Source organism: Myxocyprinus asiaticus, chromosome 37 (genome assembly GCF_019703515.2).
Source record: "Myxocyprinus asiaticus isolate MX2 ecotype Aquarium Trade chromosome 37, UBuf_Myxa_2, whole genome shotgun sequence".
Taxonomy (NCBI): domain Eukaryota; kingdom Metazoa; phylum Chordata; class Actinopteri; order Cypriniformes; family Catostomidae; genus Myxocyprinus; species Myxocyprinus asiaticus.
Genome location: NC_059380.1, coordinates 12782964 through 12800065, shown reverse-complemented (window position 1 = coordinate 12800065; position 17102 = coordinate 12782964). Strand labels below are relative to the sequence as shown.

The following is a 17102-nucleotide window of genomic DNA, read 5'->3' as shown; positions in this document are numbered from 1 at the left end:
CATCATTCTGTTTCAGTTGTCACTGTGTATCATACATCACTAAAGCCAACAGTATTACATTACAGTGCATTATATCCCTCTGACATGATCATACAAGAAGGTTGTTCTGTTCAAAAACATGACATAACTTTTGTGACTTACTGAACAAAGTTAGTAAGCAATGACCATTAGGATCACTTGTACCAATGTTGACACTTTACGTGCATAAACAATGAGATGGCATTAAGCATTATTAAGATTAAACTTAAAGGCCTCATCTTGCCATCAATAATATTAAATATTTTGACTGACAATATCTTTTCCCCATACAAGCTTTAGAAGGAATTTGATATTAGCTTTATTGTGAGCCAAGGTTATCAGCACAAGAGGTACAGTACTGACATAATATTATTTTTTTATCATATGAATCTAAAGGACACACTGAGCAAAACCCATCCTGCTGAGATCTCAGTTTGTAGCAGGGACAGTAAGAGATGTATTAGGGCAGACTTCACACACACACACACACACACACCCAAAACACACAAAGATTACCCAAACTAATTGTAATGTGATCCTCAAGGAGCCAGTATATAATTAACTGTCTGCAATAACCACAAACTCAAAAGAAAACAGCAGCTTACATCCTAAGTGATGGAAAAACAAACAGTGAAAAGAGAAGCAGAGAAAGACACTGTGAGGGAGGGGAAAGAGAGAGGGAAAATAAATATTAGAAAGTTGATCTATGTAATCATCCTGAGATAGGACAACTATGCTATTGTGGTCGGCCTGGAACACGTTTGTTGAGGTGAAACTTTTCTATGGCTCAGAATCTGTAATAGTTTCATGGCCTTTTAAAATGCCCTTATATCTCTCACCATTAGGAACCTATTTTTACCAAAATTGTATTGAAACATCCAATTAGTTTAATTCGACTCCCAAGATTGCAGTCAAATTAGTGTTTGATCTTCATTCAGAACACCAAAAGACAATAGCATTAAGCATCAGAGCAGACACAAACCAGTGGAAGGGCACAATGAAACCCTCCCTGAATCTACTGCTATTGCAGTCACATTTATCATTAAGCAGATGCTTTTATCCAAAGCGACTTACACATGAGGAACATCGCAAACAATTCCTCATACATGAATCAATGATAGCCCACCTACAGTATCACATTGCCAAGTTTCAATAGTGAGCTAGAAACTAAAGCAGAAATAAGAAATGCAGAAAAGTAGGGAAAAGATAGATTTAAAAAAAATAATAATTTATGGGAAGTGTTAATGCACAACCATCAGACTGATTTCTCAGAAAATGACAACAGGAGGTAGAATGTTTTGTCAGCTTAAATCAGTCTACGCTTTCCAAATTTTTGAACTCCCCCAGTGGCCAAATCTGGTACTACAGTACGCGCATGCTCCTCCACAGGATGTACAAGAACTTACTTTAATACTTTAATGATATTTTAAACTTTTTTTTACTACATTAATATAACCCTAACCCAACCTGGTCTCATAGTGAAAATGTGACTTTATAAACAGTACATTTTTGCAAAACTTGTTATACGTGTTTCCAGGTACAATTCCCTGCAGTTTCTGGGTGAAATTAACACCAGAGGCGCTAACACAACTGTGTGTTTTATTCCCTTTCACTCAAATCGTGACTTCAGTGGCTGATGACTTTGTAAATACTTACTGTATTTTTCTCTCAATTACAATACCCTGCTACTGTATGTTATGATATCGACACACTTTTACTCTAACGCGTCACTTGAAAAACAATACGATACATTTTAACGCCTGTAATACAGACCCACCTACATATATACACTTATTCCAATATGATTAGCTTGCATGGCAGCTCACCTTCTAGAGCTTTACACTTTCGACTAGGGGCACCGCAGTTCAAGAACACAAGATGGGGGCCTGGGTAGCTCAGCAAGTAAAGACGCTGACTACAACACCTGGAGTTGCAAGTTCGAATCCAGTGCATGCTGAGTGAATCCAGTCAGGCTTCCAAAGCAACCAGTTGGCCCGGTTGCTAGGGTGGGTACAGTCACGTTGGGTTAACCTCCTCGTGGTTGCTATAATGTGGTTCTCGCTCTCGATGGGGCGTGTGGTGAGTTGTGCATGGATGCCGCGGAGAATAGCGTGAAGCCTCCAAACGCGCTCCACGGTAACGCGCTCAACAAGCCACGTGATAAGATGTGTGGATTGATGGTCTCAGACAAGGAGGCAACTGAGATTTGTCCTCCGCCTCTTGGATTGAGGTGAGTCACTACGCCACCACGAGGACTTAGAGCGCACTGGGAATTGGGCATTCCAAATTGGGGAGAAAAGAAAAAAGAACGCAAGATGACACACGACAGTATCATAGAAGCGACACGAAAAGACAAGGCTGCTTCAGAAAATTTGCTTTTCATTTTGCTTCTGAATTTTGTCAGTTTGGTTTTGGTGCTGGTTGGCAGGTTGCTTCAGAAAATGTGCTTTTCATTTCACTTTTCATTTTAAAACATTATTGGTTTGGTTTAGGCTAAAGTTTTAGGTTAGGGAGGAATGTTTTAATCATTAAAACATCCATCTAAAATTCACCTTAAAGGTGCACTGAGTAATTTTCTAAAAAGTTCTACTTCTAAATAAATGAATAGTCATTTGGAAACATGTGTATAAAATCATGACCACTCATATGAGATGAAGATGATGAGATTTCAGTAACCTTATAAAAGCAGTTTTATTCTACAAGGAGGGGGGCACCTCATGGGGGCAGCCATGTTAGCATCACATGACCAGCTGAATACTACTCGCTTAATCTCAATAACTGCCCTGTTATTTGACACTTTCGTTCATGGATTAAATTAATCCTGGCTTATTGTGCATAGTGATTTTCTACAATGGCACTGGTAACTGAAAACTACTGTGTTTGGATGATGCAGCATCCAGGGCACTATGTGTCAGTGGAAGCCATACATCGACATACTTCAAAAAATTACTGAGTGTACCTTTAAAACTTCGTCTGATTACATCAGAATATCAGTTGCTTTTGGCGCCCCCCGCTGGACACTTCACTGGAAAACTGCAGCCAAACATGTAATACAGCACATTAATTTGTTGGCAAAAAGTTTGTCCTGGTCACGTAAATTTCATGTGATCAGGCTGCCTAAATCCTAAACCTAACAGTACTGAGACCAAAACACCTGTATTTTACTAACTTATTTGCAAATACCTTTTACGGCAGACATAGATCAAAAGAGATGTGACGTCAAAGCCACAACCTGGGCTATTTTCGGGGCATAAATATTTGCTGCATGGTAGCGCTTAACTAGCATACCAGATTATTTTATACCAGTTAGCCCATACAAAGATGTTTTTGTTACCATACTTGTTTAATAAGTTGATGTTTTTTAAAACCCAGAAGAAAATAGTCCCTAAATTAACAGATTTTCCCCTTAAAATTAACATGTACTTCCACGTTGTCTCAAAAAACATGTTTTATTGTTTCATGACTCTTTAAGTTTACATATTTTACAGAACATACTTTGAGCTAAAAATCCAAAAGTATTACGCAACAACCTCCAATAATACAAAATAAAAAAACTGTGCTAAGAAAAATTATAATATGGTATCTGGAACATTAGCACTCAAAGTGAAGTTGGGCCTCATTATTGGACTGACTATTATGTACAACAAATAAAAGCCAATGTTATTTGTAAGAACATGGCTTCATGATGAACAGTTCCTTTGTGGTGGTTAATTATATCTAAAATGCTGTGGTAAATAAATGAATCCAATGGAACAATCACATGCCAAAAACTATCCATTGGTGGTGCAGTTTGCATCTGTTTTGCTGACACAAATAAAATGGTCCTTTTTGGCCATCTGGTGGCCACTGTTGCAGCAAAAACCAACACACACACACACACACACACACACACACACAAGCATTTCTGACAGTGCAGAATTAGAATTGCACATTAATAGAAGTCTGACATAACAGAAGTTTAATTGTTGAATGTAACTGGAACCAATATCAATATCAAAACAATATCATTGAAAAATGTTATAGGCTCCTTCACAAGGTCTGAAAATCAATCAGTCATGTATTTTTACATTCAGTGTGGTATCACCATTATAAAAGCATTCATTATATATTACTGTTAAAAGTCACATTTAATGTGCAATATGAACTGTGCCAACATAGCAGTCACTAAATATGGGCAATGCATGCTTGTTTATCTCAAGTCAATTGCACCTAGGTTGCTGTGAAACAGCATTCATTTTATGCAGCAGGGTTTAACATATTCAGATACATTGACAATTAAAGTGCAGAGGGTGTTTACCCAAGACAACTTAACATCTGCACCATGTGTAAAGAACTTTAGTCATTTGAAACACTGTGCAGTAAAATCCTGGACATTGATTATGCATTTTCTTTTTCTCTTTTTGTCCAGGAAACACATTCCCACATGCAACAACAGAATTGCATCTGAATAGTGCAACTCCTCACATGAAAATATAGCATACAGTGACTTGTCATTGAGCTCATAATTCCAGCTCCAGTTTCAAACCCATGCTCTTGGAAACAGTGTACACTTCCGGTCAAAAGTTTTGAAACACTTGACTGAAATGTTTCTCATGATCTTACAGATCTTTTGATCTGAAGGCGTATGCTTAAATGTTTGAAATTTGCTTTGTAGACAAAAATACAATTGTGCCACCATATTAATTTATTTCATTATAAAACTAAAATGTAATAAAAAAATAAAAAAAAACATTTTTTAAATGGATGACTTGGACCAAATAATAAAGAAAAGCAGCCAATAAGTGCCCAACATAGATGGGAACTCCTTCAATACTGTTTAAAAAGCATCCCAGGGTGATACCTCAAGAAGTTGTTTGAGAAAATGTCAAGAGTACATGTCTGCAAATTCTAGGCAAAGGGTGACTACTTTGAAGATGCTAAAATATAACAGTTTTGATTTATTTTGGATTTTGTTTAGTCACAACATAATTCCCATAGTTACATTTATGTTATTCCATAGTTTTGATGACTTTAATATTATTCTAAAATGTGGGGAAAAAAACAATTATAATAAAGAACAAGTGTTTCAAAACTTTTGACTGGTAGTGTATGTTTTCTCTTCAAAGAGTTTGAATTTTCCAGTTGGACATGCAATATAGTTTCTTGCTTAAAAAGCACTGGCCTTCCATAAAGGATTATGGTAAACAAAGTCATCAAAACGGACTACATTCTAAACCTCAATAATAATAATAATAATAATAATAATAATTAAAAAAAACTTTTTCCAGCATTTTCAGCATCAGATACCTGACCTGTTAAATATACTCCATTTATATCTGATCACCTTTGCATCTCTGTTATGATGCTACACAAATACATTTCTATGAAAATATTACTATTCACTAGTTATCATTTTGTACTAAATTCCATAAGAGTTTTGTTCATGTATATGTGCAAGGCCAAGATTTCACTCTTTTCTAAGACCATACCTGCATTCTTTTCAAGCTGCACAAGCAATTTACTTGTTATGAGATATAATGCTTATTACATGGAGGTTACTACCCTTTGCATGACCCTTGTCCAAATTCTAATAAAGCACATTCAGTTTATGGAGAGAATCTCCTTTTTACAGTCTTTAATATGGCATCACTTTAGAAAACCAAAAATATTTGAAGTCATTTATAAAGGTTTCAATTCTTAAAGGACACAATGGAAAATTACGGAATACCTTTTAGCCGTTGATGTGGCGACTTGTCATTGCTGATGGGAGATGTAGTCCAGTCTCTGATAAAGCAGCTGGAGGTGGAGACGAAGAAAGAGAGAACATGAAAAGTATGTGTCATGCAGGATTATGTAAATTCCCCCTCACTCAGAAGCGGAAACGGCTGTTAACTTCGTCTGAGCTGATTCCTTCACACAAGGAGTCCTCAAAAGATAAAAACAGATGAAAATAAAGTTAAACCTTCAACATATGGACAGTTTTGGTGTCACTAAATATCCAGTCTGTCACAGATACATAAATATTCACATTGCCTTCAGAAAATATTAAGGCCCCTTCACATTCTTATCTTTAGATTTGGGGTTTTCAACCTTTGCAAATTGAGTTTGTTTTACAATTGATATGTAATAATCTTAAAAAGTGACTGAAATATGTTTTAAATGTGCACTTAAGTGTAATATATTTTTTTGAGTGTATCTAAAAAAAGTAAAAAGTATAAAGAATTTTTTTTTAAACAAGATGTAATATCAGAATAATAGAACAATTACGTAACGGTATTCAGAAAAAAATAAACCACCTCACAAAACAAATAAATGACTTCTGCTTAGAAGGTTTAGATAATTCAATCATTCATCACCAACAAGATATCACATACACACATACAGAATGTGTATGATGTGATGAGCTTAACTGAATGTCTGAAAATGAAATAACAAACAACTGACTTAATGTACCATTCAAACTACAACAGCAAGCTGTTTATGACGTTCAGGGTATTAGAGTACATTTCATTCAAGGGAGAGAGTATAAGGGTTTATTGATGATTGTGTAAATGGGATGTCAAACAACATAAAGAGGTGAAAATTGGAGAACGTGAGCTTTCAAGCCCATGGGATTATGACTGCATGCCACACGTGACTGTGAGGACAGAAAGAGAGAGAGAAGGATGACAGGAACAACAGAGCGATAAGGAGAAAGAAAGAGGAGAGACAAATATGGAGAAGAGAACTAAAGCACAAGGACAAACTGATTACTAAATACGGAGCAACGACAACATTTAAAAAAAAACCAAGAAATCAAGTTTTGTGGCTTTTGGTCCATTTCTAATAGCTTTGAGGCAATCTATGTGCTAATGTTCTCCTAAAGGTTCACAAAAGTAAGGTTTAGGGGCCTGGGTAGCTCAGCGAGGTTTGACGCTGGCTACCACCCCTGGAGTCGCGAGTTCAAATCCAGGGTGTGCTGAGTGACTCCAGCCAGGTCTCCTAAGCAACCAAATTGGCCCGGTTGCTAGGGAGGGAAGAGTCACATGGGGTAACCTCCTTGTGGTTGCTATAATGTGTGGTTCTTGCTCTCGGTGGGGCGAGTGGTGAGTTGTGCGTGGATGCCGTGGAAAATAGCGTGAGCCTCCACACACGCTACGTCTCCGCGGTAATGCGCTCAACAAGCCATGTGATAAGATGCGCGGATTGACTGTCTCAGACGCGGAGGCAACTGAGATTCGGCCTCCGCCACCTGGATTGAGGCGAGTCACTACACCACCATGAGGACTTTGTGAATTGGGCATTCCAAATTTGGTAGAAAAGGGGATAAAAATCACACACACACACACACAAAAGTAACGTTTAGCATATACACAAATTTAAAATTCACAGTCTTTGTGTACCAAAAATATTAATGACTCATCTTGGACTCAATGATTTTGTCCCATAAAATGCTCTCTGGAATGAGAACGTTCCTCCCCATAATATTACTTAATAGCAACAGCAAGTAGCAAATCATGGTTCACAACAGTGATGTAAACTTAAGGCTATTAGTAAACTAAAAGAAATGAGCCATTCAATTTGTCCCGCTCCAACTTGCTGTTTCAATCGGAAATATGTCAACACAATAAAGCAAGCTGCGTTCTTTAGGCCATTTCATGGGGTCTTTAATCACATGAAATGTCAATCAAAATGTTTTATTGGTTTTCATGTGGCCTTTTCTTACTAAAGGATTAATAAGAAGAATCAAGAATGAAAAACATTAAATGTGTACATTAGATATGGCACAACTGTGCCATGAAGATAAGAATCATCATGCCATTTAGAGCTGTTAGCTGGACAGTTATGAATATTGTTTGATTTGTAATGTGCTCATTTAATCAACAAGGCCAAAGACAGCATGACAAAAACAGAAGCTCAAGCAGAATAAACAGTTAGCAAAGGACATGTGCATGAGTTAAAAACAGAATCAGAATGAAGCAGACTGAAAAATTAAATCCAAAAGGATAGCACAATAAGCAGTACTGGATGGTACTAGTTATTAGATTCTGACACTAACTTGGCTTTGCTGAAGCAGCAGTGCTCCAACTGGCATGTCAGGGTAGAGCAGGGTGGTTGTGGAAGGTGTGAGGGGCAGCCAGGACCAGTTGCTGGCGCTGAAGAGGCGGGGCCGTTTAACCTGGTCGTGACTGGAGAGGGGGGTGTAACTATTCTGCCTTAGAGGGGCGGAGTCTCATCTGACTTTCCCCTGGTTTGAGATGGGAGAGACTGGGTATGTTACCGCCTACACACATACCTCAACTTTAGAGACTTTTAACACACATTTAAAAGTGAACAAAAATAGTACTCCTCAATAGTGCACACATAAGCTTTAGTCTTCATGGGACAAACAAACAAAACAAATCAAGGGACCCACTTTATTTGACTATGTGTGAACATCAAAAATTAAGCATTTGATACAATGTATAAACTATTTACATAATGTCTTGTTACATTATACTTTAATTTAAAGTACTTGTAAATAAAATTATTTGCAATAAGGTTGTATTTGTTAACATTAGTAAATGCATTAGGTATCATGAATTAATAGTATACAATAATTTTTTACAACATTTTATTACTCTTGATTAATGTTAATTATTAAATGTACTATTGCTCATTGTTAGTTTTTGTTAGTTTGTAATGCATTAACTAATGTCAACGTATACAACTTTGTCACATGTGGTGCCTGTTTAGTTTCACTTTCACATCTGAAAGTGAAAGTTAAAGTGGAGATTTAGAATAAAAAAGGACTGAAATATTGTACTGTTTCTCACCCACACCTATTATATTGCTTCTGAAGATATGGAATTAACCACTGGAATCTTATGGATTACTTTATTGTTTCCTTCATGTGATTTTTGGAGCTACAAAAGGTCTGATCACCATTCACTTGCATTATATGGACCTACAGAGCTGAGATATTCTCTAAAAATCTTTGTTTGTGTTCTGCTGAATAAAGAAAGTCATATACATCTGTGATGGCATGAGGGTGTGTAAATGATGAGAGAATTTTCATTTTTGGGTGAACTATTCCTTTAATAAGTGCTGTAAAAGTATTGTTTATTGTTATTTCATGTTAACTAATAAAGGTAACTAATCTTAACAAATACAAGCTTATTTTACCATTGTTACCATTACCATTATATCTGTAAAACCCCTAACCCTCAACCTAAACCTAACCCTACAACTAACCCCCCTACTTATACCTAAACCTGGGTAGTAGCAAATCCAAATCTTGTGAGAGTTTTATAGAACTACACATATTATACACAATAAGTACTCTTTAATTTTTTTTTTTTTTTTTTTTTTAATGTAAGCACATAGCAGTTAAAGCATCTAAATAAGTTGAACCAAATCAAAACACGTTAGTTTTGCAACTAATCAACCAATTTTTTTTTCTAAATTACACATCTCCATGTTTACACCACAAAATATCAAAAGCACCACAGTGTGAAAAACTGTGATGAAGAACACTTATCCGGCATGAGAAATGTATACTCAATGCAAGAGGATTCTTAAAACACCACATCACTACAACACAATGTTTTCAACACAGGGATAAACCAAACCCACAACACAATCAACCACAGTTACAGTACAACCACGGGGCAACAGTACATTAACACATAAAATTGTATGTCATAACTGTATAATTGTGCATAACATTATTGTAAACTACAACAGAAAGAAGGGAGGGTGGAAGCTCACTCTGATGAGAATAAGAATAATAGAAAAATAAGAAATTAATTGTTTAATCAAACCTTCTGACTGACAGTTTGATTAAACTAAAGTGAATATAGCTTGAATAACTAAGGGTTGAGGGCTTTCTGAAAAACGTAGCAGGCAGCACATACGCAATGCAGTGATGCGATGATGATATTGCGATCAAATGAAAACTCATAGGAAATCAAGAACCATACTACAAGAAATAAAGGATGCTTGTGCAGATTTAAATGCGTTCCAATTCTGAGAGAAAAATGTGGGCACCAATTACATGGAAATGAATATTTAATATCCAACCATTAATATTTCAGACTCTTAGAAAGAACACTACAGAGACAGATGTGGACTCACAAGTGGTCGGTCTCGATGTGTGTTCACTGCCTCCACATTCAGATAAAACATCTCCACTTTGCAACCTAAAATGGTCATTAAACATATGCAATTGTAAGCAGAATTTGCATATATGTTTGATAATAAACTAGCCTGCAGAAACAAGTCAACCTTACCGTAGGCAACAGGAGTGAGCTTCATGACAGAATGTAGGGGGCATTTCAAATAAGGAAGATCATCTATGAAACACAGAAAGATTACAAAACCTTAAAAGAGCCGGATACAATTTCAAAGCAAGAGTGTTTATGTGTTTCTGCATTTTTGTAAACTAAAGTGAAAGTGCACTCTTGCCTGCACACTTGTCCATGAAATAGGCTAGTAGGCAGCGCATTACTGCCTGATGGCAAATGACTAGTACCTTGCCCTGTCTCTCAAGTTCCATAATCACAGGCTCCAATCGCTGAACCAGGTCCTCATATGACTAAAAATAGAGAAAAGCGGACATATCGACTTTTGAAACTGGTAGACTACCCACAAGAACCCAGGTAACAGCAAAAACCAACAGAACTACAGGGTTATGACATGGCTGTACCTCTCCTCCTGGATATCTGTAGTGGTATTTGTCCTGATCCCATAAAGCAAACTCCTCTGGGAATGTGTTCTGGAACATTTCATAAATTATCTCCTCACATACGCTCTAAGTAATAAATAAGAAATGCCTCTGAGCACTGATGTTTGAACACATAGTACATAAAAATGCATGTAATGTATCATTATGTGCTCCAGTGATTACAAACACCCTTAAAGGGATAGTCCACTTTTACTCACCCTCATGCCATCCCAGATGTGTATGACTTTCTTTCTTCTGCAGAACACAAATAATGATTTTTAGAAGAATATTTCAGCTCTGTAATTCCTCACAATGCAAATAAATGGGTGCCAAAATTTTGACGCTCCAAAAAGAACGAAGGCATCATAAAAGTAATCCAAATGACTCCAGTGTTTAAATCCATATTTTCAGAAGTGATATGGTAGGTGTGGGTGAGAAACAGATCAATATTTAAGTCCTTTTTTGCTTGAAATTCTTCTCCCTGCCCAGTAGGGGGCGGTATGCATGAAAAAATGTGAATCGCCAAGAACACAAGAAGAATGTAAAAGTGATCTGTTTCTCATTCACACTATTCAACCATTCATATCGCTTCTGAAGATATTGATTTAACCACTGGAGTCTTTTGGATTACTTTTATGCTGACTTATGTGATTTTTAGAGCTTTAAAATGCTGGTACCCATTCACTTGCATTGTATGGACCAAAAGAGCTGAGAAATTCTTCTAAAAATCTTCATTTTAATTCAGCAGATGAAAGAAAGTCCTACACATCTGGGATGACATAAGGGTAGGTATATGATGAGAGAATTTTCATTTCTGGTTGAACTATTCCTTTAAAGGTGCACTCAGTAATGTTTTCTTATTAAAAAAGTTGTACTCCTAAAGACATGAATGGCAATTTTGAAACATATGTATAAAATAATGACCGCTTGCAGGAAATCAAGTCTCCAGTCATGTCAGTAAACTTGGAGAGGGTCCCCTCATTGGGGCTGCCAAGTAAGAATCACATGACCAGCTGAATGATACTCTCTTGATCTCAGTAACTCCCTGTTGTTGGATTAATTTATGGATTAAATTAACCATGGCTGACAGTAAATAGTGAATTTCTATAATGGTATTGATAACTGAAAACCATTGTGCTTGAATGATGCTGCATCCATTCCCCTAGGTGTCAATGTCCAAGACAACATAAACAAAAACAATTACTGAGTGCAACTTTAAATCACCCATGTAATTACAAACAACAAATGGTCAGCTGCGATTTGGCCATACTAACAGCATCTATTTCATTAAGGATTTTCCACTGTTCATAGGTGACTCCCATGTCTTAATCTGTCTGGATGGTTCTCCTCAACTGGCTGGTCCAGACCTTCAAATCTGACAGCTTGTGCTCTTCAATGAAACCCTGCAGGGCACTCGCAAACTACAGCCCCAAAAAAGAAAGGAGGACATTCTCTTTAGTGTCTTGTCTCTTCTTGCAAGGAGAAATCTTTCTGTAACATATTGATGAATAAAATTCTATAAATGTAGAATTAAATGAGTGCAGACCTGTCTCCCTGGGGTGGACAGTTCTGAATCCCCTCCTATACAGCCCTGGACATTGTGCTTACTTTCTCCATACCTGCATAGGTAGATGGAGCGGGAGTGTACGTGGATGTTCATGAGGTAGTACACGATCTTGCTCTGGATGTAGTTCTGAATACAGTTTACCAGGAACCAATGGCCCATATTCATTACCTTAATGAAAGACAGATCTCTAGAGGAAAAAGTGACAAGTTACAATAACATTTATTCATTTAGCAGCCACTTTTATCCAACACAACTTACAAATGAGAAGCAAAAGCAGCTAATAACATGCCATATATACAAAGAACTATAGTACAACACTTGAATAGAAGTGTAAGTACAGAAAAGATTTTTGTTTACACATACAGATTAGTTCATCAATATTATTGGTAATATATGATCCTCAAGCTTAAAGGATTATTTAACTAAAAAATGATAATTATCTCACCCTCATGATATCCCAAGTGTGCATGACTTTCTTTCTTCAGCAGAACACATTTGAAGAAAAACAGAAACATAATTTAGCTCAGTATGTCCTTAAAATGCAAGTGGATGGTGATTCAACTTAAAAGCTCCAAAGGTCACAGACAGTCACATAAGACACCCAAGAACTGACACACGCACGACACACACAGAAGAACAGCGCTGTTTACAACTGAGTAGGAGGAACGCTGTACAGAAGCGTTGTTGGTTTTGGTTTAGATCTGTATTTGTATCTGTTTGTTTCCTCAACGGTGCGTTTGTGTGTTTATCCTGGATGTCTCAACCCAGAGAGAGAACGTGAGAGTCCATCCGTAAAATGCCGACGCGAGAGACTGCGTGAACTCCACCCTTTCATGAAGCTTACCGGAAGTGATGGTTTAAAGTTAAAAAGTACTTAAATATTGATCTTTTTCACACCAAAAGTGATCGTATAACTTTAGAAGACATTACTTTAACCACTGGAGTCGTATGGATGATGTTTATGCTGACTGTCTGTGATTTCTGGAGCTTCAAAAAACCATGCACTTGTTTTTTTAAGGATCTTCTGAGCTGAGATACTTTTCTATTTTTCTTTAAATGTGTTCTGCTGAAGAAAGAAAGTCATACACACCTGGGATAACATGAGGGTGAGTAAATGATGAGAGAATTTTCATTTCTGGATGAACTATCCCTTTAACGGGATCAAAAAATCCCCCTGAAAGTGTGGAATTGACAATAAGCAAAATCTGAAAACAGACTCTGGCAATAAATATATTTAAAGGTGATGTGTGTTATTTTTTGCTAAAATATTAAAATACTTTCTTCTATTCCAGCTTAATATGCAGCGACAACTATAAGAAAACCATTTATAGGTTGATTCACTTGTAAAAGTGGCTCTACGGCGCCATCAAAACATTGCTTTGTTTGAGCATCTTGACCATCCAAACATAGCAGCATTGGCTTAACCAATGGTGAGTTTGGGGCATGGCTGCCTGTTTGTCCAACTAACGGAAACAGGAAGTGTTCAGGAAATCTTTTTGAAAACAGTCATTTTTTTCAATTTCATTTGGTGCCGCTAGTGTGCAGAAATTACACAATTTTGATTCAAAAGGGATATGCAAATAACAGAACACATGCACATGGTCGAAACCATTAATAATTAAACAACTGTAAACACACAAAATGTATAATGCTACTTTCGTATCTTCATGGCTTCCTCATTGTCATGTCTGAAGAAGTCACATGACTTGTATGCTTTAACTGCCTCCCTGCGGTACACACCCAGGTTGAACACTGTATGATAAACAAAAACCAAGATATTATGGTAAATCTCCACATCGCATTTTAACACAACAGTACTGAGGTGCATCACAGTGGCATCACTCTGAATGCAGAGAGTGTTACAGTTCAATTCCTAGTGGTTAAGACATTGATTACAGTGATTCAAATACTTGTTTTGGGGGTCAGTTTGAGTTCATATGTGTTGCTTGGTTACACATTCAAATAATGCAAGCTCATGATGTCAGAATAATAAGCTGAGAGCTACATAAAGCCTATACAAATAGAGACAGCTGATATGTATAGTGACTGTCATGTGATATTTTGCAACTGTCTATCCACATCCGCTTTCCCTTGATGAGAACTCCTATCCAACTGAGGTAGCGTGTGAGTTTCTTAGACATATACGTCTTGCCTCTGGCAGGGAGGCCGATCATGACGATCATAGTGGGGGAGTTGGTCATGTAGGATTCCCATGCTGTGGTCAAACAGACAGGCAAGAGTGAACAATATGAAAAGCAAAGTTTAAGGTATTATTAAGGTATAATAAATACAAAAAAAAAAAATTAAAAACATAATCTACGTAAGGAAAACTGATCTCCATCACAAATTACACAAACATATAGCACAACACAGATACTTGTCTGACACAGAGACTGAAAAGTTATATCTCAGGTCTTATGGTTTAGACTGTCATAAACATCTTGCATATGTCTTTATGAACATGTATGTTTTTTGAGTTTACTGCTGTATGTGTTTCTCGCTGTCTTTTACATTATGTGATGTCCTGTAGGCTCTCTAATGTATGTTTTAGTGTGTTGCAGTCTGTATGAGATATTGCATAGTGAGAACTTACAGGACTCTAAGAGTTTAATAATGCAAAAACAGTAGAACAAATTCGCCATGACTATGGTCTCCAATTTGAAACTGGCATAGAAAAATAAACATCTCAATAAAGGAAAGCTCAGTAGGTATATTTTCCATGCAGACTGACAGTGAACCTCCGTTTAGTGGTCTATATGACCCTAAAACATGCTACTAAGGATTTGATTATACACACAATTAATTCTATGAGTCAGAATTTATATCACAGTATTGAGAAATAGGAAAGACACATGATCCTGAAATCAAAATATTTAGGCCTTTCACCAATACTGCATCACAGGATAATTTTTTTCTGGTTTCCTCTGTTTTTGTCATCCACTAGTCTTGTCATTACTCACAACATGTTGGATCCATGGGAATAGAATTTGGAATGCAAAAAGAATGAGCGTGTGTACTTACAGCATGTCTTCTCTTTGATTCTGGGCTCTGATTTCTTGGCTTCAGCAGAGCTGGTCGTACCAGTCTACTGCTGCCATGCAGACATACTGGATCTGATAGTCTTAATCACTCACTTCCTAGTGTAGTGTAAAAATATAGTGCACCTGCAGAGAGAAGAGAAGAGAGAGAGAGAGAGAGAGAGAGAGAGAGAGAGAGAGAGAGAGTGAGAGTCAATCAATTCTATGCAACCTGCGTTAGTGCAAAAGTTATTGGTGTATTACACTGTACTTAAAGGAATAGTTCACCCAAAAATGAAAATTCTTTCACCATTTACTCACCCTCATGCCATCCCAGATGTGTATGACTTTCTTCTGCAGAACACAAAGATTTTTAGAAGAATATCTCAGCTCTGTTGGCCCATACAATGCAAGTAAATGGTGGCCAGAAATGTGAAGGTCCAACAAGCATATTAAGTCAACATGAAAGTAATTCATATTAATCCAGTGGTTAAATCCATGTCTTCTGAAGTGATATGATAGGTGTGGGTAAGAAACAGATCAAAATGTAAGTCCTTTTTTTTTTTTTTACTATAAAACTCCACTTTTGCATTCTTCTTTTTTGTTTTTGGCGACTCACAATCTTTGTGCATATCGCCACCTACTGGGCAGGGAGGAGAATTTATAGTAAAAACTGACTTAAATGTTGATCTGTTTCACACCCACACGTACAGTATATTATCACTTCTGAAGGTATGGATTTAACCACTGGAGTCTTCTGGATTACTTTTAATCTGCCATTATGTCCTTTTTGAAGCTTCAAAGTTCTGGCCACCATCACTAGCATTACATGAACCTTCAGAGTTGAGATATTGTTCTAAAAATGTTCATTTGTGTTCAGCAGGGGGAAAAAGACACATCTGAGATGGCATGTGATTGAGTAAACGATGAGACTTTTCATTTTGGGGTGAACTATCCCTTTAAGAGTGTTGTGCAGAAATATGATTGCCAGCCAGATTCTGACTTCTTTGCTACCTTATTGGTCCCTATCACTAAAGCCCATCCATACACCTACTCCAAAACATAGGATACTAGGTAGGGAGTCAAAATTCAGCATAATAACTGTAGGGGTGTCAGAAAGAATATCATGCTACGTTTAGTTGAACACATAAATACTGGCAAGAATAACATATTTCTTAAGTGTTGTGGCCTTGTTTTATTTTCTGATTGAGCTTTTCTGTTATTTTTTAATAATTTCATTTATTTTTTTAACGAGATATTTCTGTATTTTTTTAAATAAATTAATTTAATGCGAGATCTATATTTTTTTCCTTATACAGTGGCCTTTTTCCTTTTCTTGTTTTCTTTAATGCAGCACTCACTGCTCTGTTTATGTAAAAATAATAAAAAAAACAAATAATAATAATATGCCAGGTCATAATTCAGAATGGGATGCTCAGTGTTTGTCAACTATTTCAGTCGTTCCTAGCCAACTGCACATGTGCCTTATTACTTGTCTATTTTATATTGAATGACACTAGACAATGCTCATAAATGCAATCAAATGTACCGGCTATAAACGAGATACTTAAATTGGAAATTCATCATCTTACAGTTTCCTTATCATTCTCTCTTTGGCCTCATTAGTGCGTTTTAAAATCAGTATCCTCCGGTCAGACCGGCTGGACACTGGCTCATTGTCTTTGCGTAGTGTTGTTGTTGCCTCAGCCGGTTTTGCACTTGATGAACTTCCAAGGCAACAGGTGCCAAATGATTGAGGGAAGGTGTGTCGCTTCGTCACTGTTTACTTACCTAATACCAGCTGTAGAATGAAACATGCACGTCAGTGAACAGTTGC

General features: G+C 36.8%; 1 long non-coding RNA gene and 1 pseudogene across 1 annotated transcript in view; one reads left to right on the top strand and one right to left on the bottom strand.

Annotated features, from left to right (window-relative positions):
• LOC127428389 (uncharacterized) overlaps positions 1-4560 on the top strand; it is a 31852-nt gene extending 27292 nt beyond the window's left edge. Inside the window, exon 4 of the long non-coding RNA XR_007895100.1 lies at positions 4427-4560. This is a non-coding gene — a long non-coding RNA (uncharacterized LOC127428389). The remainder of the gene's footprint in view (positions 1-4426) is intronic.
• Positions 3480-17015, bottom strand: LOC127428387 (6-phosphofructo-2-kinase/fructose-2,6-bisphosphatase 2-like; annotated as a pseudogene).
• Between the last annotated feature and the right edge of the window lie 87 nt (positions 17016-17102).